Genomic DNA, 21,050 nt, shown 5'->3' on the forward strand with positions numbered 1-21,050 from the left:
CAGGTATACAGTTATTTTTTTTTCGCGCTCGCACGGATCGGTTTCAATAAACACGACCCGCTTCGTCATCGCCACCACAACATCTCTGAATAGGTTGCATGCTTTTCGCAATATCATACTGTCCGCCTGACCGTATGCTCTCAATTCAGTTTGGAAATGAAACCGTTTTTCACGGTTTTCATCGTACCACTGTAGAAAACTCTCTTTTTCAGAGGGCATCATATAATCGCAACCATAACTGTCGGGCGGAGGCATAGGCCTGAAGTAATTCTGATTAGCCCATGTGTTAAAAAAGTGTGGGAAATAACCTTTACAGCCTTCAAACCCAAAGGCTTTTGGCAGTTTGCTCAACTTCATGGGCAGAAAATTCAAGGTGTCTATGAACCTAATGTCAAAAGGCACAACCTTAAGCAGCATTAGTTTGGAACCTTGGGTTATGAGACTAACGGGAAGCTTTTCATGTATCAGGTCCCTGATAATGAAAAAAGAATCATATGCTTTGGAGTTGTGAGCCAGAAATGTATAATCCTGGTATCGGGGTTGCATAAATGTGAGGAGGAAATCATTCACGCAAGCCCGACCTTCAAACTCCCAGCTCCCATCACCGGTTAGATGGTGGGCGTAAATATAGTTTGGTTGGTGCACCCCCGTCTCTTGCGTACACTCTATGTCAAATACGATATAGTCTTCTGTTTTTTTCTGGTAGTGACTTCTGAGCATGTAACACTCATGGGTTGTTCCGGCTATAAAAGGAGCTGTACACCTAGGGCACTGCATACCTTCACATTTGTGATCGACAGGTTTATAACGGCCGCAAGTCCCACAGTCGGCTTTAAGAACACATTGGGCGAGGCCTATGTGTGTGTTTAAGCAGTCTTTTGACCGACAAAACAGCTTGCACGTTGGACAGTTCACTTTCAGAGCATTGTCATTGACACAACCGTCCCTCTGACACATTTTACAGTGTAATTCACACTGGTGTTTGGTCCGGTTGTTGTATATGTGATCGCAATGCTCACACACATACTTGGCGCCTAGAAAACCCTTCAGGTTCAAGACACCGTAAAAGTGGTTTTCATGGTGTAGCACATACACGGTCTTGTTTTTCACACCTTCATTGGTAGTGAAGTACTTCCAAGAACCGGCATGGTATAGAACTTTAACCGTCACGGCGAAGTGATTCTCAAAAAGTCCCAGATCCCCAAAACCGACCATTTTGTCAGTCGGTATCTGAAGCGCCTCATGTGCTGCTACAGCCATCGCCATAATGACGGCGTCTGGGGTAGAGCGGTCCATCAATAAGCCTGCAATGCTTGCGGCCAGACACATGTTGGTAGCTCCGGTATTAAAATCGAGCAACCATCGTGATTTCTTGTCAATGATTTTACTGTACATAACGCTCTTTAAGGCTCTGGAAGCACCCCCCTCGCGCCCCCTAACAACGAGGGAGATGATTCTAAAGGACCCGTACGCCAGTAATTCAGCCTTGCTCTGTAAAAGTTTAGATAGGTTTTCTAAAAACGTTACAGCGTCAAACACATCCCGAGATGACCGTCTGGTGAACAGGGGACTATTGAGACCCTGTCCCTGAAAACGCATCTGAAAGAAATCATTAGGACCCACATCGTGTAACAATCGTTCGATCAGCGTTTGCACAGCCTGATGTATAGCTATAATGCCATGATCTGAGGAGTGTAGGCGATCTAGGTTAACGAACCTAAACTCCTCATAGTGTTCTGTAGCGTTAAACCGCTCTACAACACGACTATACCGTCTCACACTTTCCATAAAAACTGGTTCTGAAGCCTCAGTTTGAGAATTACTGGTTGTTGGAGAGCTCCCAGGGGTGTGGTTAGATGTAGGTGTGTTTTTAGACCTTCTGGTAACGCAGAGTCTGGCTTTCTTTAACTTTTTTATTACCAGCTTGTGTTTTCTAGAGCTACCAAGCCACTCTGGCTTCTTATGGGCCCATCTGGTTTTTGGTAAACGACCCCCGCCGATCTGAACAATGTCTGGCTTGTTTACAAATGGTGACACTGACACTACACCGACTTCGGACGGGGCTCCTACAGACTGTTTAAGGCTGAGACACCTCGGACCATCACCCCCAGAGGGCCTGTAAAGACCAGCAGCACCTCCTAACTCTATATTTTGAGGTCTTATGGGTGCAGGGCTTGGGGGTTGACATGACCTCTGACTATTGAGCGCTCGTAAAACTCTTAGAGCTCTACTAAGCAGGTGCTGGGGCTTCTTTTCATATTTAGACGGGCGGCCCCCTGTACTGGTAAATGTAGTTCTAACATTCCCCGGGTATGTACGCTCACCTAGTCATGACGGGATGTTACCCATGGCCACAATTGTTGAAGCGCAAGTTTGGGCCATTGTGTTTCTACACCGAGCCATCAGCTGTTTTAAAGCCTTTATGCTAGCTCTGGATGCCCCTCTATTACCGTCGTTCTTACATAGTTTTAAAGTTTTTAGACGGAGTTGGCATTTTAACTGTCTGAACGAATGATGGATTTCTTTAACGTAGTTGTCTAGAACTCTAGCCCGGCTTGAAAGGTTTGTTTCAAGGCCAGTACTTGTGACACTAGAGGGGTGATTGCCAACTCCCTGAGCATCCCCAGTTATAGGACAGCGGCCGGTGTTATCACCCCCAATCACGGCTGAGGGATCAGAGCGGGACGTAAAAACAGGATTCCAGTGTGAACATCCAGGAGTTTGAGAGCCCTGATCATCGCTCGAGGGTGTTCCAAAACTCTGATTTTGCGTTCCGCTACACCCTATACTGCTGGCGGGGTATATTGATGAGGAAGGTGAAGACCACTGAACACGAGCACTAGGTGTAGGACTGGTGGGGTCGTATGCCCCCGGGGGTGTATCGGGGGACATCAGACATGGGGAGGTCAAATGTTTATCGCTATAAAGGGTGTCCGTTGTTGTAGAGGCAGGGCTGTGGCTGGATGCTACTGATTGAGACCCTACTGCTTGTAACCCTAAGGGGGCCATCTTAGAATTGACACAAGTGGATGTCAGGGCTTCAGAACTCGGGGTAGTACCAGCTAGAGCCTTAAGAAGGTCTATACAGTGGGAATAAGGATCCTCTACAGGGTGGTCATTTTCCAATGATGAGTCATGTAACCGGGATGGTTTAGTTGTACACCCTGGAGAGGTTAGGTCGAGGCCAGACACGCCGATATTAGAACTAAGGACCCCAGACGGATCCGGCTGTACCTTAACAAAATTTTTAAAAGACAGGTCTAGAGGCCCAGATTGTTGCTCAGGGTTCTGGAACTTCTTCCTACGATTCTTTAAGGACAGCCGATTTATTTTAGGGTTGCTGCACTGTTTTGGGGACCCTCCAGAGGCTTCACAAGGTGCAAACAGTTGGGCGCTTGGTGTTGTAAGAACGATAATGTCCGGATGGCCACACCCCAAACCCGGGATAGTTGTTGCAGAAGTGCCCGCTGTACTAGGTATTCCCTTTATGATGGATGATGTGGTGTCGTTATGAGTTGTACCTGGTCCAGGAGCGACGGATGTGGAGATGTTGCAAGGTGGGTCTCGGTGCTCGGGTTGGCTCACGAGTACCGATGACTTTGTGGGGTTTTGAACCGTCCCAGTGTAGACCTTTAAAGATGACATCCGCGGCTTAGGCTGAGGGCAGGCGTCTCCGGAGCTCTGGTGTGATGATTCTAGGATGTAAAGATAGCAAAATATAGATTAGGGCTAGTTAGAGCGGCTATACCTATGGGTCGGAAAGACGTTTAGACACACGCTGCACTGTATACACCAAACTCTACATTTTCTTAAACTCACCATGGTTTTTCCGGCTTGAGGGTCCCTTCTTAATAGGCGGGCCACCCTTTGACCCCGGGGACTTCCTTTTGCGGGGCTGTTTTTTAAGCTTTCCATCCATATCCCGGCTCGCTTCTTCCATAGGAGCCCCTCGGGATAAAAAACATAAAAAAATAATGTTACACATACAATATAATACATAGACTATACGAACTCACTGAGATGTCCAAATATAGGTCTGACTGTTAGACCCTGTTAGGTTTTCAATGGGGGTACAAAAAGACCCCTAATATATACCTGCAGAAACGTTATCCTGTGACAAGGTGCTTGACCCCTCTTGAACATGGAGGATTTGTTGGAGAGAGGCAATCGCGCACCTGAGTTCTGCATCATAACCTATGCAAACACATGGGTGCCCATTAGAAGTAAAATAAAAAATAACAATCCTGACAACGTAGTTTAGAAGGCTCTATGGCCTGTAACTCACCTTGCTGCACGTTCTCCACGGCCACATGGGATTCCCCAGACTCTTGCATGTCCTGTGTACAAGAGAGACATATTTACCTTTAAACATACCACAATTCATCTTCTACGTCCGAACCCTTCATAAAAGCACAACAAGGGTAGGACAAAAAGAAAAAAAAAAAACAATTAAAAATAAATGTAAAAAAAATAAAAAAATAATAATAAATAAAAAAAAAAATTATAAATAAAAAAAAAAAAAATTTTTTTTTAAAAAATGTATCTATCAAAATTCAAATTGTTGAATCCACATGTTCTGTAAGTATAAATACATATTGGTAACTGTAAAACTTTTCTCAAAAACTATACAAGGTTTAATAAACAAATTCCACATGATGGCGCTCTTGCATAATACTACCTCTAGGACTGTCTCTATAAGACATAGACTGGAAAGTGGATCCTAGGATCCATGCCGGGTTTTTCACCTTAGCTCAACAAAGCTGTGAACCATGTGTGGGGGCGGAGCTCAGTCTAAACTCCAAGCTGAGCCAGTTCCACAGCCCCCCCCCCCCCCCCCCCCCCCCCAGTCTTTGTTTTAAAAAAAAAAAAGAAAATGGCCGGATGTGGATGCAGCCTGTGTGAGGTTCTGGGTTTTTCAGGGCAGCAACGTAGGATCCCATGCCATCCTGAACTACGGTGAGTGGTGTGGGGTACTTGGGGGTCTGAAAAGTTTTTAACAGGGATAGTTATTTTTTAATCATTATTATTTTAATTTATTTCAATTTTTTTTTTTATTGTGTGTGATTTAAAAAAAACGACCCTGTAGGCCCCTAAACCCTGGTCACACACACACACACACACACACACACACACATATATATATATAAATAAATAAATATATGTATATATATATATATTTTTTTTTAAAAAGGTAGGCCTGTGGGGCCCTAGGGGCCTCTGAGACTCGTGCTCAGGGCCCTCATTATCCCCATGGCCTTATTTGTATATTTTTTTTTTTTTTAAATGGTTCCCTATGGGGCCTTGGGGACCCAATCCCCTTGCCCCCCAAAACGCTATTATTTTTTTTATTTGTATGGGCCCCTAGGGCGCGTGGTCAGGGCCCCACAGACCCTGGCCTCCCGCCGTCACTCACTTTTTTATTTTTTTTATTTACTTATTTTTTTTTTTTTTTTTAAAAAAGAACGCCGCACTCTGGCGGCAAGCACCGACTCTCCGAGGCCTCGGGAACTCCCTGAGGCCTCGGTGCGCAGGTCGGGAGAGGTTTAATTACCGTGAATGCCGCTGAAACAAACGCAGCATTCACAGTAATTAAACCGTCAAGACGGTTCTCTAAAGCCGCAGGGGAATCCCCCTGCGGCTTTAGAGAACCGTCCGCATCCTAAAACACGAGATCTCCGGGCGGCTGTAGCCGTCCGGAGACCTCGCGTTGTACTCTGAAAGCCGGCTCTGAGAAGCCGCGGGGGAATCCCCCAGCGGCTTCTCAGAGCCGCCCTGTAGAGTACAACGCGAGGTCTCCGGGCGGCTACAGCCGCCTGGAGGCCTCGCTATAAAGTTAGTAAAACTCTGCCCAAAGCCCCCAGGGGGCTTTGAGCAGAGCTCTGTTAACTTTATAACGAGGTCTCCCGGCGGCCACAATCGCCGCAGAGGCCTCGTTATAAAGTGAACAGAGCTCTGCTCAAAGCCCCCGCGGGCTTTGAGCCGAGCATTATTAACTTTATAACGAGGTCTCAGGGTGAATGCAATCACCCTGAGACAGCGTTATAAAGTGAATGAAGCTCTGCTCATAGCTCACATGGGCTTTGAGCAGAGCGTTATTCACTTTATAACGAGGTCGTAGAGGTGAATACATGCACCTCTACGCTTTATGAAAAGAAAAAAAAAAGAAAAAAAAAAAAAATGCCTGAAGCTGCTCTTAGAGCCCCCGTGGGCTCTGAGAGCAGCTCCCTGAAATACTGTTAATGTTAGAAATCTAATATAAATTATACCAGGTCACAATATTTCATTGTCCTTGGACAAGACAAGGGTACAATCTTACTATGCCAGCACCACTGATATAAAGAGGTGATAAATATGTTATCTCCCTCTGGGGTCCCAGGGTGAACCAGGACGTCTTAATTACAGAGATCCCAAGTTTGCAATTGCAGAGAACCCAAGTATGCAGAAACACGTAAAAGCCATCTTGTAAAATAATCAGGAACAATTAATTAAATACATGTGGTACTGGTCTGGAATACAGGCCTATACATAGTACATTACCCCGCAAGTACCATTTAAACAATACCAAACCACAAAATAAGTGCAGAACTTCTAAAATACAGGTCCCATACATAGGCCCAGAACCAGCCAGTATAAGTTAAGCAATACTAATATGCCCCATTAAATAATTGCAGCCCCATAAAAATACAGACCAATACATTGCACAGGCCTCCATTAGTAACATTTAAACAAAATCACCCCACAAAGTAATTACAGTATCTCAAAAATACACTAATAACTTTTAATTTTTTTTATTTTTTATTTATTTTTTAAAAACATGCATTTTTACGTGTCTATGTATAGTTAAACAGGTTAGTGCTAATGTCATTGTTAAACTATAGTAAAACACATACACACATCACACTGTTACAGACCTTAAGTAGAAGATGTTTAGCAGCACCAGTCTGAACTCTGCCCTTCATGTTTCCATCCATGATGTCCTGATGCGTCCCTGCGTGCCACAGATGTCAGTAGGTAGTTCAGAAAAAAGAGGCCTGTGAAGATGGGGGGTTCTTATACTATGCTCACAGTGGTAATTATGCCTGGGCGCTGTGATTGGTGGGACCTGGAAATAGGCATCTGTTATAGGCTAGCAATACATGTCCTTTGTAGTGTTTCAAACTTTTAATTACAGGGCCAGTTTCTAATTTAGTCCCCTCTGGAACCCCCCTGAAAGAATGTAGACACATCTCTGTTTTAGATTAGCCATGCCACAACAACCTCTGGGGTGTTTCAAACTTTTAATTACTGGGCCAGTTTCTAATTTAGCCCCCTCTGTGACCCCTGGAAAGGCTGTAGGCACCCACCTGTTTTAGATTTGCTATGCCCCTCACCATCTGTTGTGTTTCAAACTTTTAATTGCAGGGGCAGTTTCTAATTTAGCCCCCTCTGTGACCCCTGGAAAGGCTGTAGGCACCCACCTGTTTTAGATTTGCTATGCCCCTCACCATCTGTTGTGTTTCAAACTTTTAATTGCAGGGACAGTTTCTAATTTAGCCTCCACTGTGTCCCAGGGATAGCCTATAGGCACACAGCTGTTTTAGATTAGCCATGCCACAACAACCTCTGTTGTGTTTCAAACTTTTAATTACTGGGCCAGTTTCTAATTTAGCCCCCTCTGTGACCCCTGGAAAGGCTGTAAGCACACCTCTGTTTTAGATTTACCTCTCTAAATTGATAGGCTGGCTCTAACAAAAGCAACATTTGACCATTCCCATTTTTTTTTTTTTTTTTTTGGATTAGCCACCAGTGTGGAGGTTTGGCCAGACCGCCCACTTTGCAGCCCTATGCAGAGGCCCCCTAACAGCCACTTGGGCATGATTGCCTGACATGTCCAGACCTGTCCCTCTCAGGCTCTGAAACCACTTGCACAACACTAAGTCATACTTTTTACACAGCCCATAGGCCAGTACCAGGGGCTAGGACCCAGACATAGGGCTAACACGTGACACCATGAGGTCACAAACCACATGACACACCCCCATGCACGTCACTTCCGGGGTGGGCTTTCTGGGACACCGGAAGTCCCAGCCACCGGATATGACGTCATTTCCGGGGCGGGACAACTGTCACTTTTAATATGGTGATTAAAGGTATCCCTTCCTACTACTAATGTATCATGCCTGGGAAATGTGAAATTGCCCTGCAGAAACCCTGCAGTACAATGAGTAGGTAAATTCATATATCGTTTAGGAAAATCGAATTAACGTGGGATGTTTCATTCTTTTTTTGAAAATAATGACGTGTACTGTCGCTTCCCACGCTATGATCAAACCTCTGTTGTGAAACGTATTTTCTTTTACGTGATAAACTGTAGAACACTAAATAGTTTAAATAAAAAATAAAAAAAAACGAAACAAAAAAAACATCTATCCTACTACTAGTATCACAGATGCGAGTTTCATAGAAGTAGGAAAATAAAATGTAAATGATGTTCAGCCTGAGCGCCTTCGGATATTTTTATGGGTTAATGGTCATAGACGGGGCTTTTATTCTGGATCAGTCTTCACGGACCTGTGTGAAATTTCTTATGTTACATGCATTCCGGGATGTGGCAAATGTTTTGAAAAATGCATACTTTTGTATGAGGTTGACCGGCAGGACCTGATTTGAGTAGAAAGTATCTTGCTAAGTGACATTTTCTCTTCGAACAAGAAATTTTCTCCTCTAATCAGTCTCCTGGCATACCTTTTCGCTAAGAGGTATCTAGTCCGAAGCGAAAATGCACACATTAGGCTGGTATGAAAACAGAACAGTGGCAGCAAAGTTAGGTAAGCAGCATGTAACACACACACACACTCCTGCACCCCTGCCTTCCATCTCTGCCATGACTGACCAGTCAAATGACAGGAAGTAACAGTGGTCTAACGTCCACTGGGCCTGATTCACACAGGTAAACTGCTTTTGTGTAAGTTGACTACTTTTCAATATTCACATGCTAGGTACGGAGTTTTACAACTATGTAGTCCCTATACTTACAGAGCAGCAGTTTTTTTTTTTTTTTTAAACTGGGGTGTGAGGGCGTTGCACCCTGTCTGTTTTGTTGCCCCTGGGCAGCAGCCGGGCACATATAAAATGTTTACTTTATTTTTAATTTCTTTTTTATTTTTTTTAGCCGCAGTGAGGGACATGGCCCGGACAAAGCTTGCCTTCAGCAGAGAGTGAGGGCGGAGGTGGCGGGGTTGGGGGAGAGCTTGAATGACTGACAGTGACAGATTCAGCTGTGGGCCTCCTTGGAGTGAAGTGCGCATGTCAGGTTGGGAGGGTACCTTACTCTGACCAGCCAGACATGCACACTTGAACCCTTGCCTACCTGGCAATGTAGGACCTCAGGGGATTATAGCCACAGCAATCAATCAATCAAGAAATTTGTATAGCGCGCTACTCACCCGGAGGGTCTCAAGGCGCTGGGGGAGGGGGGGAACCGCTACTGCTCAAACAGCCAGGTCTTGAGTTGCTTCCTGAAGGAGAGGTGGTCTTGGGTCAGACGGAGGTGGATGGGGAGGGAGTTCCAAGTCTTGGCTGCCAGGTAGGAGAAGGCTTTTCTAATGCGTTGTACGGCGGCGAGGGCGTGGCTGGTCGATCATAGCTGGCGGGAGGGAGTGTAGAAGGTCAGGCGGCTGTTGAGGTACCTGGGGCCCAGGTTGTGGAGGGCCTTGTGTGCGTGGGTGAGGAGACGGAACGTGATTCTCTTGCTGACGGGGAGCCAGTGCAAGTCTCTCAGGTGTACGGAGATGTGGCTGTGTCGGGGGATGTCAAGAATGAGGCGTGCGGAGGCGTTCTGGATGCGTTGGAGTCTTTTCTGTAGTTTGGCCGTGGTTCCGGTGTAGAGGGTGTTACCGTAGTCCAGTCGGCTGGTGACGAGTGCCTGGGTGACCGTCTTCCTGGTTTCGGTGGGGATCCATCGGAAGATCTTTCAGAGCATGCGTAGGATGTTGAAGCATGATGATGAGACGGCGTTGACTTGTCTGGTCATCGAGAGGGAGGAGTCCAGGATGAAGCCCAGGTTGCGTGCGTGGTCCGTTGGTTTGGGTGCGCTGCCCAGGGCAGGGGGCCACTAGGAGTCGTCCCAGGCAGAGGGTGATGATCCAAGGATGAGGACTTCCGTCTTGTCTGAGTTCAGTTTCAGGCGGCTGTTCATCATCCACTCGGCTACGTCTTTCATCCCTTCGTGCAGGTTGGTTCTGGCGGTGGCTGGGTCGTTGGTGAGGGAGAGGATCAGCTGGGTGTCGTCAGCGTAGGAGATGATGTTGAGGTTGTGTTGGCGTGCGATGGCTGCGAGGGGGCTCATGTAGACGTTGAAGAGGGTGGGGCGGAGTGATGATCCTTGTGGTACGCCGCAGATGACTTCGGTGGCCTCGGATCTGAACGGGGGGAGGCGGACTCTCTGGGTTCTTCCGGCGTGGAACGAGATGATCCACTCTAGTGCCTTCTCTTGGATTCCGATGTTGCTGAGGCGCTGCACTAGGGTGCGGTGGCAGACAGTGTTGAACGCTGCAGAGAGGTCCAGGAGGATGAGGGCCGCTGTTTCCCCGTTGTCGAGCAGGCCTCGGATGTCGTCAGTGGCTGCGATGAGGGCGGTCTCAGTGCTGTGGTTGGCTCGGAAGCCGGACTGCGTGTGGTCGAGGGATCCATTAGTCGCGAGGAAGGCGGCTAGCTGTCTGACGGTCTTCTCAATGACTTTGGGAGGAAACGGGAGGAGCGCGATGGGGCGGTAGTTCTTGAGGTCGGTGGGGTCTGCTGATGGTTTCTTCAGGAGGGCGCTGAGTTCGGCATGCTTCCAGCTCTCCGGGAAGGTGGCGGTGTTGAAGGAGCAGTTGATGATGTCCCGGAGATGGGGTGCGATGACTGAGTCGGCCTTGTTGAAGACGTGGTGGGGGCATGGGTCGGTTGGTGATCCGGAATGGATGGTGTTCATCGTATGGATGGTGTCTTCGGTGCTTACCGGGGTCCAGGCGCGGAGGGTGGTGTTGGGGGGGGCGTCGGTTTGGTGGTTGGGTGCGTGGTCTGTGCGCCGAAGCGGTTGTGTATGTTGGCGATCTTGCGGTGAAAGAACGAGGCGAGTGAGTCGCAGAGGTCTTGTGAGGGAGTGATGTTGTTTCCAGCGCTGGGGTTGGAGAGCTCTTTGACGATGCTGAAGAGTTCCTTGCTGTTGTGTGCGTTGTTGTCTAGTCGTTCTCTGAATGCTGTCTTCTTGGTGGTGTGGATCAGCTGGTGGTGTTTGCGGGAGGCGTGCTTGAGGGCGGCCATGTTGTCTGTAGTCGGGTTTTTTCGCCAGGCTTTCTCGAGGGTGCGGCAGTTCTTCTTGGAGTTCTTGAGGTCGTTGTTGAACCAGGAGGCTTTCTTGCTTTTGGGCCTGATGGGATGGGTTTTCAGAGGTGCGAGGTTGTCAGCGCAGTTGGTGATCCATTGTGTGAGGTTGTTGGCTGCTTAGTTGGGGTCCGCTGAGCTGGCGGGAGGGTTCTGGCTCAGTGATGTGGAGAGCCGGTCTGTGGTGATCTTGTTCCAGCTCCTGCGGGCAGCCTGTTGTGGGTGGTGGTGAGTCGTGGTTCTTCTGAAGCTGAAGTGGACGCAGCTGTGGTCTGTCCAGTGGAGTCCGGTGGAGTGGCTGAAGGAGATGTACTTGCTGGAGGAGAAGACTGGGTCAAGCGTGTGTCCGGCGTAGTGGGTGGGGGTGTTCACCAGTTGCTTGAGTCCGAGGTTGGCGAGGTTGTCCAGCAGGGTGGTGGTGTTGTTGTCGTTGTTGTTCTCCAGGTGGAAGTTGAGGTCCCCTAGGAGGATGTAGTCAGCGGAGGGGAGGGCGTGTGGGCTGATGAAGTCTGCGATGTCTTCGCTGAATTGTGTGCAGGGTCCTGGGGGTCTGTAGATGAGGGTGCCTCTGAGTGTGGTCTTGGGGTCGGTGTGTATCTGGAAGTGGAGATGTTCGGCGGCTGTGAGGGTGTCGTCGGAATTGGTCGTGATGCGGATGGTGTTCTTGTGGACGATGGCGATGCCTCCTCCTGTCTGGTTGACGCGGTCCCTCCGGGTGATCTTGTATCCGTCCGGGATGGCGATGGCGGGCGCTGAGGAGGCGTTCATCCAGGTTTCTGTGAGGAAGGTGACGTCTGGAGATGTGGTGTCGAGCAGGTTCCAGAGATCCACGGCGTGTCTGTGGATGGAGCGGGTGTTGAGCAGGATGCACTTTAGGTGGTTGCTGCTGGTGCTTGGCTTGGCGGGTGCGGTGCGGGTCCGGATGCAGGAGAACTTGCATGATTGGCAGGCGAAGGGTCCGTGGGTGCGTCTTGGGTTGGCACGGCAGCACCCGGGGATCCGGCTGGTGTTGAGTGCGAGGAGGGGGGCGGCGTCGTAGGTCCGGCGGGGAGGCTGGCATCGGCGGGGGCCAGGGGGTCTGGCGCTGGGCGCGGTCCAGGCGTGGACGGGCACAGACGGGTTTGCCTTTGGCGCACCAGCGGCGCGCCCGCTGCGCGTCCTCCATATGAGGGGAAGAGGGAGGGAGGAGCAGCTGGGAGGTGGGAGCGGGGCGGCCAATGGGGTGCAAGGGGGCGGAGCTACCGGGACGCGGCGGCGGGAAAACGGGCGGCGAGGGGGAGACGCGGCAAGACGAGGGAAGCAGAAAGAAAAGCACGCACAGTCAAGGCAACAAAGTAAGGGAGAACAGTTAGGGCAACAATACCAGGGACACAGGCACTCGGGGCACAGAATCAGAGGACACTGGCGCTCGGTCACAGGAGGCAGGACAGGCAGTCAGGGCACGGCAGCGAGAGCGGTCACACTGGGGGCTGCGTGGCGGTGAGGGGAGCGACCTGCCTGGGAACCAGCCCCTAATTCTCCTAGAGTGCCAGTAGCACCCGACAGAGCCAAGCCTCGTGTTGCTCTCATGCAGTTTATAATAACCTAAACAGCAATGGAGCAGCATTTAGATTAGCACAAGAGTCGCAGGTGGGACAGGAGATCTAAGCTGGTTTCATGCATGCCTGGAGGCAAAGTCACAAATGTCCTTCTGATGGACTAGATGGTGGGAAGATTGGTTAATTGATACACAACCTTTTATACAGGCACTGGATGGTCACGCATTTGGTTCAGGAACACAAAACATTTGGCATCTAGGACTGGAGTGTTCAGGGGAAATGGTTTAGACATGTCATAAGCTTTCACTTATTGACAGACTGGATCAAGGAATGGTGCATGGAAATATAACATTTTGGCTGTAACCTCTAAGGGCACCGACTGGGTGGATCAAAAAATATTCAAAGACCCATAGTATTTCACTACTAAATCTTCGGGGAGTGGTACAGAGCTAAATAGCCTTAATTTATGTGATTGGACAGACATAGGAACCGGTAAAGGTGCTCAAAATCTCTTAGATCAAGCATTGGTTAGCTGCGGGGACGTGCGGCGTTTTACTTTCACTCTGAATGGGTCGGGAAACTAGTACAGTGACACATTATGTTTCACTTCTCAGGAGACTGAATAGCTCAGGATGTGATGCAAGGGAGCGAGATCTTGCACCTGAGCTCCAGCGTAAGTCCATAGTTGCATCTGCTGCCCATACTTTCTGCATTACAACAACACATCTCTTTAGCTGTCCTCCTCAGCCCTCTGCTGTGTTCGGGACACTCACCTAGAGGATGTTCCGGGACCACTCCTTTCCTAAACAATTGCAAAAGTGGCGCAGAAATGGCAGCTCTTAGCCGTCCAGGAGAGGGCGCCATCTTTGATGACTATGTAAGAGAAGCCCTGGACCAGGCCCGTGCCAGCAGCATTTCGCTCCTGCAGAGTCCACAATATAAGCCCTCAATTTATTGTTTGAATGTCCCAATGGTGCTCTCGACGCTGCATTGTGTGCAGATTTATCAGGCTTGTGTCTCCCCCTGCTGGTTGTAGGCATTATCACCAATGTCACCGGTGAATAACTGATGTCACTGGTTGGATGGAACAGGTAGTCGCGAGTGATTGAAGCGTGCATGCATGGTGCAGTGTGTATATGAAAGTGACTCAGTGAGTAAGAGACCGCTCCTATACCTGGCTTTTAATATCTCTCACATGCAAGGCCACGTCAGGACAAACCCCAGGCAATCATTTTGAGCCCCTCTTAGCACTGCAATTCATTTAGAAGCCCAGGGTTCGGTGTGGCATCCCTTCTGGATGGAAGGAACGCCTTCCTGATGGTGAGGTGTGCATTGTGCTCTTATAGTAATGCTGCAGGTGTTTCTTTTATGATATTTTCATCTTGTTATTTGACAATTAAAAATTGTTTGCAAATATGTGCCTTTTTCTGTTTTATGTATGGTAAATGCATGTTTTAGTTTGCACATTTCATTCTTAAGTTTTTCTTTTTTCTTAACTAATCGCTGCGTGGGTGGTGTTCTTCTTGGAAAGGTTTCTTAAGTGTTCTTATAGAACAATTTTGGGTCTGTTCATTTTTGTAGTCCAGGTGCGGGAATGTGATTTAAGTGTTAATACACCGGCGTGAGCCTGGTGGTGATTGTTCTTGGTTGATTCGCCTGGAGTAGTTAGTAGTATTAGTGTTTTGTTAGTCTAGATGTGTTTGCAGATTTGTGAGGCGAGGCTTCGCACCTGGGAGCTATGGCGTGGAAGCATAGCGCTGCTACCCCTAGCCCTTTAAGGTATACACAATTGCGTTTATCTCAATACCATGCATGCAACATAATAAATGCTAGGACACTGGTTTGTGGGTATAATATGTCGCAAGTTTATTGATTACACAGGTAGGGTTAGCTTACGGGCGATCCAGGTGTCGGAGATGAGTTTCTTAAGGATTGGCCAACACCCATCCTGAGAAAGCTAGAGCTGTTCCGTCTGGTGTTTCCTGCACGAACGTGCTTAGCATCTTACAGCTCGTTCATTTATTGTGGTTTACCACTTTATTAATTTTGTCATGCTCCTGACAAGTCAGAGCGAGACCCCGGCCAGTCTCCACAGTTGCTCAGGATTCCAACTGTCCCCTGCGGGATTAAGGAGCGTAGTCGCGTCATCCCAGGCCCCGCCGCAAAGGCTCCAAGTGGCCTGAGGAATAACTTTTGGCTCCAGGAATCACCCTCTGGAGGCCTTTTACTTAACGTATAGCCTTAGGATCGCCCTGTAACTCCGCCAAGCCTCTGGGATGGCATCTCGTGATAACCGAGGCCCCCCCCACCTGTGTTCCCTTTTACTGCTAATTACAGCCTGCTATCTCTAGAGCGTCTCTAATATTTATTAGGAAAATGTCCATGCCTTCGTCAGACAGGTGTACCCCGTCTGCCGCAAAGTTACTGCTCTGTCGTCTATTCAGCAGGGTATGCCTGATGAAACCAAATCCGTGCTGATTCGCAAACTTCTGTAGGGACCAGTTGATTCTTCGCCTTGACCTTTCAACTGCGGCAGGAGACCTGGCTCCCTGCCACACCTCCCTTGGGATAATCTCGGACCAAATTAATTCCCCGCCCTCCATCAGGCGGCCATTCTGGCCAGGCTCTCGGTCATGGCCTGCAACAGTGGGCCCCTCCCACAAGTAGTTAGGTCGTTTCCGCCCAGGTGTATTACGAGAATGTCTGGCTTCACCCCCCCTTTTACCACCAGCTGGCGGACTCTAGGTTCCAGTCTGGCCCATCTCATTCCCGGGGTCCCCATCCAGGCGAGTTTGGTGTTGATGAAACCCTGCTCCCAGCCATTCTCTCCGGCCCGGTGTCCTGCTCTGTCCACCAAGGAGTGTCCCATCACCCATACCGTCTTACCCCCTAGATGGACAAGAAGGTAGGCGTTGCCACACAATTTATTGACATCCGTTACCGCATATGTTAAGGCTTCTTAGCGTTTACAACATCATTCATCATCTTTAACACGTTTGCATCCTAGCGCCTCCATTCTCTCCACTTGAGGCCCAGCTCCCTGCCTGGTGCGCTAAATGCTCTGTCCCTCGGGGTGGGGGGGGGGGGGGGCTTGTGTAACTGCCCTTCCTGTCTCCAGACCGGATGTACAGTTTGTATCTTCCGGACTACCACCTTCCAATTCGCAAAATGGCCTCCACATGCAGGCCCTCCTCAAATGCTGTGGTGGCAGCACCGATTCTAAAGGAATGCGTTGACCATTTACGCCCCTCGTACCCCGCCTTTTCGATTGCCCACTTCAAGACCCTTCGATATTGGAACTGCGTTAAAGGCTGGCCCTCTTGGTGGACCAATAGGTTTCCTGGTATTGTGGGACGGCATGCAACGTACCTCCTGAGGAGTTCTACCGGGCAACATTTGGGGTCCCCTAGACCTCTCAAGTGCACCACCGCACTTATCCCTTTTTGGTCAGTCTTGGAGCCCCGCACTTTCAGCTCCGCAATGTCTTGACCTATCTTGAGATCGCTCCATCTTAGTGCCCTCTCTGACGTGTCGCTCCTTGACCTTGCTACTAACTCTGAGGTCCTGAACGCTCCAAAGAAGGCTAAGGAAAATGTGACGCCGAATAACAGCTCCTCGTACTGTGTGTTACAAATGGCTGTGAGTGCCCCCACCAAGTCCCTGAGCATGTCTAGATCGATGGGTGCCCTTTGGTCAGGTGTTCTTCCTTCCTGCCTCACCCATCCCTTTAGAGCAGCCCTCAACGGGAAACCCGCCGTCGGGTCTCCCTCCCACCTCAATTTTGAGAAATGGGCTATCGCCGCCAAGTGCCTCGAGACCCATGCGTACGATTTTCCGTTGTACTTCGCCCATAGGATGAAGCAATGCACCCTCGTCGCCGGTGGGTGGGCGTCCCCAGTTGCCCATGACTGTTACTGCTGTGAACTTGTCGAAACATACCCTGTATTTGGCTCTGGTCGTCGGGGCCAGCGATAGCTCTCCTAGCGCACCTATCCTTTGCTCCACTGTACCAAGCGCCACCACTCATCCTTGAACGGTGTCATCTCTGCCATGGCCTGGGGGCACGCCGCCCTGAATTTTGACCACTGAAAATGAGAAAGAGCATCAGCGGCCACGTTCTTCACCCCTTGCACATGCCGCGCACAGAACTCCACATTCCTCAACAGGCAACCTCTCACTAGCTCCCTCAACAGCCCCACCAATACTGGGCAATTCCCGGACTGACAATTGATGGCCTGCACCACTGCCATGTTGTCGGACCAGAATGTAATCCTCCTGTTGGCTAACACCTGTGGCCACAGGTAGAGAGAGAGTACAATTGGGAACATTTCCAGTACGGTAATGTTCTTTGTGAGTCCGTGCCTCGCCCATGCATTGGGCCATTTCGCTGCACACCACTCACGGTCCAATATGACCCCAAACCCCTCTCTGCCTGACGCATCGGTGGCGAGCTGGAGCTGCTGACTGGTGCACCATGCGGTGTGCCACACTAACCACTGAATTCCCTCCAAAAATGAAAGCCACATGCGCAGGTCTTCCTTCAGGCCCGCACTGAGGCGAACCAAGTGACGGGGTTTCTTCACCTTCGCTGTTGCCCTTGCTAGCCGCCTGGCAAATATTCTGCCCGCTGGTATTATCCTCGCTGCAAAGTTGAGCCTGCCTAGTAGGCTCTAAATAGTGGCTAGCGTTGCTTTATACTTGCTCAGGACCAGTCGGATGTCTGCCTGCAGGGCCATGACCTTGTCCTCCGGCAGTCGGCACAACCCTGCCGTCGAATCAATTTCGATGCTCAGGAACGTCAAGCACGCTGTAGGCCCCTGCGTCTTTCCTGGAGCCAATGGCACCCCAAGTGTCTGGCTGAGGTGCTCAAATGCCCCGAGGGTTGCCCTGTATTCCTCGGAACCCGCTCTGCCTATAAAGAGGAAGTCGTCTAGATAGTGCAGTGAACTCCCCGGTGGGGTGCTTTCCCTCAGGGCCCATTCCAAGAGGCAAGCAAAAGTCTCGAATAATGAACATGACACTGCGCAACCCATGGGCATGCACTTGTCGGAAAAATATTGCCCGGCCCACTGCATCCCTAGGAGGTGAAAGCTGCTCGGGTGAACCGGGACCGGGAGGAGGCGGAAAGCGGATTCAATGTCCGCCCGTGCCATGAGCACACCCTTGCCTGCTGCGCGGGCTAGGTCAATAGCCTCATCAAACGAAGCGTAACAAACCGAGCACGTGCCCTCCTCGAGGTAGTCGTTTACGGATGACCCTTTGGGGAAAGAGAGATGGTGGATCAACCTATACTTGCCCTGCTCCTTCTTTGGCACAATCCCCAGCGGTGACACAATAAAATTTGGAAGGGGTGGCTGGGTGAAGGGGCCAGCCACCCTCCCCATTTGACGTTCCTTTTCCAGTTTTTCCTGCGCCACTCCTTGTGCCTCCATAGCGGAGCGCAAGTTATTGGCTTCCCTTGATAACGACGGGCCGGAATACGGGATCCTAAAGCCTTCACTGAAACCCCTGAACAATAGCTCGCGTTCCGCTGTTCTTGGGTAGCCTTTAAGGATACTGGCGAAGGTGCTAAAATTAATGGGAGAAGGTGCTAATGAGGTGTGTTGTGACTGCAGACCATTAGGGCTGCTTGGCACCGGCGTAGGTGCCCATTGGCTTATCGGTCTTGCTCCCTTTGCTGCACTCGGCTGCTGGGTGCCAGCTGCCGCACTTGGTGCAGTTGTGAGTAAATTTGCAGGCGGGACCCCATGAGCACATCCCGGCGTTGTAAAGCCTGCATGAATTATTGTTGACCCTATACTGATGACCCCCTCTGCGGGGGCTTCCCTTGAAAGGAGGGCCTCAGCTGCTGCTTTAAGTAGTACGGCCTTGCTTGCTCGTGTCTAGCGAAAGGGGGGTCACAGGTTGCTGGCCTGCTGCCATTGCCCATGTATTGCACCCAGAGCTTGATTTCGAGGCAGTCCCACACCATCTCTGGTGTCTGTTCCATCTTTTGCCTGAATTCTCTGTCGTAGTTCAGCCACCCTGTTCCCCCATTGCGGGTATATTCCTCATATATGACCCGGTTGTACTTGCATAGAGCCGGTCCCTGCTCAGGGAACTTCTCCATGATAACTGTGGATAGCATTGCAAATGCCTCCAGCCAATTGTCTATTGATTCCTCGGGCTTAACCTTCCTCTTCCATTTATGCTTCTCGACCTCTTTGCTGGGTACCGTTATGTCTGCGCCCTCTTTGGCAAATGTGAGCAGAGAAAAAATATAGATGAATTCCCTGTTCCATATCCTCTCCCTCGCTTCCAAAGGGACCCTCCAGGCCAGGGATGACCTCCCAGATAACAAGGGGGGATCGGGCCTAACCACGACCTTTCCCTCGTTCGCACCTGCTATGGTTTCAGCCACGGGCCTAACCGATGCCTCCGCTCCGTGCGACGAATCCTCACCCTGCCCCTTCGGCAGAGAGTTCGATCCCTGGGCCCACACCTGCCCTGCGCATGCTCGCCTGCTACTAGAGCCCAGGTCGTCTGAGCCCAAACCCGCTAGCACCTTTGTCCCCAAGCGACTAACATGCAACACTATGCGCCCCCCCCCCCCTCCCCCACCCAGCTGTGGTGATCCACGGCCCATCCCCGTGTGTCCCCTGGTCTTGCCCACGATAGCCCAGTCAGCGTTCCAGTTTTTTTTTTTTTTTGGGGGGGGCGCGCGCATGGCGCGGCACGAAGATGCCAAAGAGGCCACACCCAATCTGGGTCGACTCGTTGCGACCCTTCATGTCCCCCGGGCCTGCTGCGAGTGCAAGCCCGTGCTCCATACCTTTTCTGTTCTTCTTTTTTTATATTTTTTTTTTTTATTTTTTTTTTTTATTTTTTACCATTCCTCGCGTGCCGCACATGGCAATGCCCTTTTTTGGCACCTCTCCCGCGAATCGGGATGGTGTGCTGCGCGTCCCTGGAGCCTGGGGCCCAGAGCCCGCAGCCCGATGCACAAGGCCTAATGCCCAAGGCCTCGGGCCAGCCAGGAAGCGATACCTCCCCTCCCCTGCCATGCTGCGGGCCGGGGGGGAACGAATTTCACGCCGCCCCACTCACCTGCCAGAAATGCGCCATGCTGCTGAAGGTAAGGAGTGCCGGCGGGAGTTGTAGGGGCCGGGGGGAAGGGAGCGGGAGTGCGGTAGGGTCGATGGGGCTGGAAAGCTTTTTGGGGCGGGTAAAGAAAATACACCCCGGGCTTTAAACCACTAAAACCACCGCACCCCTGAATAAGGATCCGGACGCCGCATCTTCTCCCCTCGCCCCTGCCCCCCCCACCCCTTCCGACTCACCTCCGTACAGCCAACAAGATGTCCGACCAGACTCTGGGACACTCTCTCGACCTCCCGCCGTCTGGTTGCTTGCCGTTCCTGCAAAGAGGCCCAGCCCTGTGCAGTCGCCCCTTAAGAGGCCTCCTGGCCTCACTCCTCCTTCCTCACACCTAAGGGGGCCATAAACTAGCTGTGGACCCCCTCAGCCAGTACTGAGGCCCTTCTGGGCCATTACTTCAGGCAGGGGAGCGACGCTAGGACGCTGTCCACCTTACCGTCGCCCTACGTGCGACACGACCAGCCACAATCTCCAAACAAAGGGAGAGTCACCTTTAATTGCCAAAAAGGGACACAGTAACTTACAACTAAATCAAAACAATGTCCCTTTTGTGCTTACTAATTTCTATGGACCTACATGTGCACCTGGAATGAACACGATCATCATTCATAAATGAAAATGTAATATGAAATGTACTTTTGTGATACACACGCAATTAGGGCATATATCGCGTAACAATTATTGAAGAGAACTGTATGATGTTAGATATTGATGCACTTCAGTCATTTTTATTTCTGTCTCTTATAGCCTTTGATTTTAAATGTATGTCCTGATGAAGGTGGTTTGAACCATTTCGATTTCCGCTGAAATGCTACGTCAAAAGATTTTAACAAAATATATATATATTTGTACTGTAGTGTAATTGTTGAAATTAGCAAATGATCTATGTACCTGAACACCATGTACATGTATGAGTTTTTTTTTTTTACTAATGTATCATTTTTTCGAATATGTATGTTTGTGATATATTTTTAGTTATATCATAAATTAGAACTCTTTAAAATAGAGTGAGAGAGACTGTGGTTTTTC

This window comes from Pleurodeles waltl, chromosome 1_2, assembly GCF_031143425.1.
Source record: "Pleurodeles waltl isolate 20211129_DDA chromosome 1_2, aPleWal1.hap1.20221129, whole genome shotgun sequence".
In the NCBI taxonomy this organism is placed as follows: domain Eukaryota; kingdom Metazoa; phylum Chordata; class Amphibia; order Caudata; family Salamandridae; genus Pleurodeles; species Pleurodeles waltl.